Source organism: Phalaenopsis equestris, unplaced genomic scaffold, assembly GCF_001263595.1.
Source record: "Phalaenopsis equestris unplaced genomic scaffold, ASM126359v1 Scaffold000765, whole genome shotgun sequence".
Taxonomy (NCBI): Eukaryota; Viridiplantae; Streptophyta; class Magnoliopsida; order Asparagales; family Orchidaceae; genus Phalaenopsis; species Phalaenopsis equestris.
In genome coordinates this window covers 349,005-354,033 of record NW_018165205.1, presented here as the reverse complement: position 1 = coordinate 354,033, position 5,029 = coordinate 349,005, and positions in this window count along the sequence as shown.

Sequence of the window (5,029 nt, the reverse complement as noted above, 5' to 3'; positions counted from 1 at the left end):
TGTCATATATATATATATATAGTTTGTGTTCCAAATGGCTTGTGAGTAGTATTGGTGTCTCGCTCGATTAAATTCATTTGTTTGTTTTATCTAGTGTTCGGCTCGAAATTAGGTGGAATGATTAAAAATAATAAAGTATAACTATTTTTAAAATATAATATAAAAAGTCAACATAAAGTAAGTTAGTAAAGAGTTTTTTTTTAAATTATTTTTTAATTCGAGTAAATGGGTTGTACATGATTGAACAAAAAGTGTTTGTTTCTACTCGTTTAATTTATAAATCGAGCTCAAATAAATTGTTCATGTTCAGCTCACATGACAAACGAATCAAATACGAGAATATGAGCTACTTAGAAATCCGACCATGGGTTGTTAGCAAAAGATTAACTTTTTGAAAGCTCTGTTGGCAACAATTTTCAAGGCCTTTACTGATTGGATGGGATGGTAAATCTATAAATGTTTACAAATTAGGCTTTGTTCTAATTATGAACTTAGGATCGGAAAAGCTTAACTCGGTCCAGTAATTTGATCAGTACTTGAGTTTGTTTTCTCGATTTTTTTTAAGATTTGAATTCGTTAGCTTGTCTATTTATATGTGTCGTATAATTCCCTTTTTCGAATAAATCTTCCTCCCGAATCAAATCAATGATTCAGAGAGGAGATGAATCAAAAAGAAGAATATACAATAACAATTAAAAGCTCTCACTAAGCCACAAGACAAATAATGAGTCTTTCACATCCGAAATGGGTAGCGGTTTATCGACACACAGAGCCTATGAATAACCAAAATCATCCTAACAGGGATATTAGATCACATGTCAAAATCATCGTTACCCACTAGTGAGCTCTCACGGGTAGGGCTAAATCGGTACCGGTCCTAGACTCATGCTCAAAGCACGTACCAGCAGGTCCGACCAGATGTCTTGGACTACGGTAGACTGAACACAATCCCATATCATTCAAGTGGACACCCCACACGTAAGACATCAAAAGTGATGCCAAAAGAATTTTTCACACACATTTTACATATATTATATATATATATATATATATATTGACGAATATAAACAAAGTCCATAGTTCGTTAGTTGGTACGGAAATTACGTTCGAATTGTTAACACCAAGCCATGTTTGGGTTCATTTGGCAGTTTGCAGTAGAAAATATATCTTAAAAAATATTGTTTTCAAGACTTTTTTATGGAGCAATTACATGCACACCACGCTAAACTTGCTATTTACAAATCACCCACCCTTTTCATCAAATTTACTCAAATGTTAAAATTCATGGTAAACCCCCAACTCATATATATATATATATATATATATCAAATTCTATACAATTTGATCATGGCAGGCATAAGCACACCGGTTTGGCAGTTAAAAAAAAACACCTTAATGGCAAATTTGTAAATATTAATGTTTCGGATGATCTATATGTAATTATCCCTTCATTAGGCATAAAAGAAAAAATTTATAGAAAAACATAAACTAAAGGAGAGTGATAGCAATCTATAGGTTAATCTCATTTAAACATTTGGCATTTATCAATGTTTTGAAAGCTTAGTGCTTCTGTGAATGACAAGCTTGTCTTACAAAAGCTTGACTTGTGAACAAGTCAATATTGTGACAAAAAAAATATTCTATAAAATAAATTGCTTGTAACATCATCGGAAAATTGTAGGGTAGAAATCATACAAATTGTTTATTTAATGGAGCCTTGAAGAGATGATCTAGTCAAAGCATAAATTAATTGCACATTTTTTTCTTAAGACTTTTCCTTGAATTAGATACTTCTATTCACTTTGGATTCTGAAATGACATATAGTATAAAAATCTTGAAGGCTAACATTATAGGAAAAAAACGCTAAAACCGACGGAATAACCGATGGCCTAAATAGACTTCAGAAAAAATGTTCTATTTTCCGAAGACATGGAGACGGTTTATGTGGTGGGTTATTTGCGACAGTATAACTGCAGAACATGCTGTCGCTTAACAACAATAAATTTTTTTTCGACGGTTATTATTATTACAAACGCATTAAACTGTCAGCTATAAACAAATATTAATTGACAGTCATACTGTGTCAGTTATTAATGAACCTGCCATTTGACGGGGAGCTAAACGACGAGTTGTTTTAATAAGCGACAGGATTTTTCGTCGGTAAATGCCCTAAATATACATGCTTGCCTGAATTTCTCAGTTCCTACTCTTCTTCTTCCCATTGTGCTCGTGCTCACCCTTCTTCTTTCTTCCCTCCTTGAAACTCTCACCCTCACCCTCGCCCTCGTCGTGGCCCTCTCTGGGTTTCGTCCAACAACATCACCTTCCCAACCAAACCCTGCGACGGGATTGAGCCTAGCAGAAACCCGAAACTCCCATTTTTGTCCTCCTTCTGCTCGTCTCCTACCTGAAACCATTGACTAAGGTAACTTCATGTCTTTTTTTTTCACCAATTTCTTGCCTAGGAGGTGTTTGGTCGAGTAATTAGCTTTGCTTTGAGAAATTATTTAAGGAAAGCCTCAAAGAGTACTTCTCTGTGATCATCATCAATAGAATGTAGATATCATTTTTATTACCTCAACGAGAAAGGTGAAAATAAATTCTTAGACATCCCCACCATGACAAATGAGAAGTATGACAATGCAAAAATCAAATTTTCTATGAAATCATTTTGTGCGTTGATAGCCCCTAACTTTGTGTTGAGAAATTATTTAAGAAAAGCTTCAAAGAGTACTTATCAATGATGATGATCATCATCAATAATATGTGGACATCATTTTCATTGCCGCTAGAAGAATGCTGTAAATAAATTTTTAGACATCCCCACAATAATAAGATGCAACAAGAAAGTAAAATCTATTTGTTAATGTAAATTCAAAACAAATTTTGCTAACTCTAAGCTGCCAAATGAGCTTGCGAAGAATTTTCCTAAGAAACAAGCTTATATAGCTTAATGTTTGATTCATTATGACCATGAAAATGAAATGGAAATTGAAATAGTAACGTCAGTTATTAATTTTCATTTTCTTGTTCTCTGGAAATGCTTTATAGCTCGGAACAAACTGAAATAATAATGTGGTTTGGAAGTGAATTTGTTACTACACTGATCTAGCCGTTTTGGATTGAATTTTTCATAGTGAGCATTAGTTTTTCTGCACTGATTTGATTTGGTAGTTGAGGTGGTTAATTTGTTGTTAATAAGCTTACATTTCTTCCTTGATCTTCACTGGTAGTTGAGATTGGTTTTTTGAACTGCGATGAATTCTAGCATTCATTAAAACTCAACCAGATTTGAATATATTTTTATATATTTAAAATATAGGATGAACTTCTAATGTTTTCCTGCATAAAATTTTTGAGCTTTTGTTGTCTATCCTCCTTGTCTTTATTTTGGTAGTTTGTTTGGTGGTTTTTCTTTCTTTCTTTGGTTTTGTTGGTTCGGTTTAAGAAATTATTTATGAAAAGCCTAAAAGAATACTTCTCAGTAATCATCATCAATAACATGTAGACATCATTTTCATTACCTCATGGAGAAGGTTGTAAATAAATTCTCAGACTCCCCCACCATAATAAAGAAGTATGACAACACAACATCACAAAATTCTTATGAAATCATGTGTGCTGATAACGTCTAACATTATTTTAATAAATTATTTAAGGAAAATCTCAAAAAGTACTTTTTAGTGATTATCAGCAATAGCACGTGGACATCATCTTCATTACCTCTAGGAGAAGACTGTAATAAATTCTTAGAAATCCCAACAATAATTAGATGCAAAAAAATAAGCTTACAAAGAATTCTCTTAAGAAACAAGCTTGAATGGCTTGGTCTCTGATTCATTATGATCATGAAAATAAAATGGAAACTGAAATAGTAATATTGGTTATTGCTTTTCTTTTTCTGTTTTCTGGGAATGCTTTATAGCATGAAACAAGCTGAAATAGTAATACGGTTTGGAATTGGATTTGTTACTACATTAATCTAGCCATGTTGGATTGGTTTTTTCATAGTGAACATTGGTGTTTCTGCTCTGATTTGATTTGCTATTTTAGCTCATCGTAGTTTCTGATGGTTAATTTGTTGTTGATAAGCTTACATTTCTTTCTTGATCTTTATTGGTTGCTGAGATTGTTTTTTTGAGCTGTGATGAATTATATCCTTCAGTAAAATTCAACCAATTTTGAATATATTTTTATATATTCAAAATATAGAATGAAATCGTGTAGGATGGAATTTTAATATTTGTTGTTGGATGGAATTTTTATATATTTTTTTAGATTTTTGAATAAATTGAGGAGAACTGTGAAGCATAAGGTCCGACTAGAAAATTTGATATGTGAAACATATTACTGCAGGTGACAATGACATTTTGCTCCTATTAATGCATGAAATAAGAATCCAAGAAAGAGTCATTGGATTTGGTGCCACCATCGACCCTTTCTATTTTCCAGCAGTTAGGTGAAGCATCGAGGAGGTGCACATCACATTACCTTACTGATCAGGAACTTTGTGCAGCGACACTTTATGTTCTTCTCAATTGCGACGAGATTCAACTCTTTATTGAGTAAGACATTTTTTCTTATAATTGTTCAGTCATTTATCTAGAAAATATCATGATGAGCTATTTCATTGATATTTCAATTTATGAACAGTTTATTTGTGGATTTGTTATATTTAGTTGGAGACGATGACACCAACAAGGAAATCAAAAATAACTTTTCTCACTGATTTTTAATCCATGTGAGTTAAAATTGACAAATTTGTTTCTAATATGACACATGAGTTTTCATTAACACAAAATTTCTTATGTATATATTAATAGATTCATGATTAGAGAAATGAAAGATCAAGGGCTGATAGATGTTGCTTGGGGATTTATGTGCATCTTGAAATTCTAATAAATTTACGATGTAAATGACTGCAGGTTTCATACGAGATACTAGTTCGAAGGGAAAAAGTCATGTAATTCTGGCATTTGTGTTAAAGAAAATGATAAAACGGATGACGAGATAAACTATTATAAGATT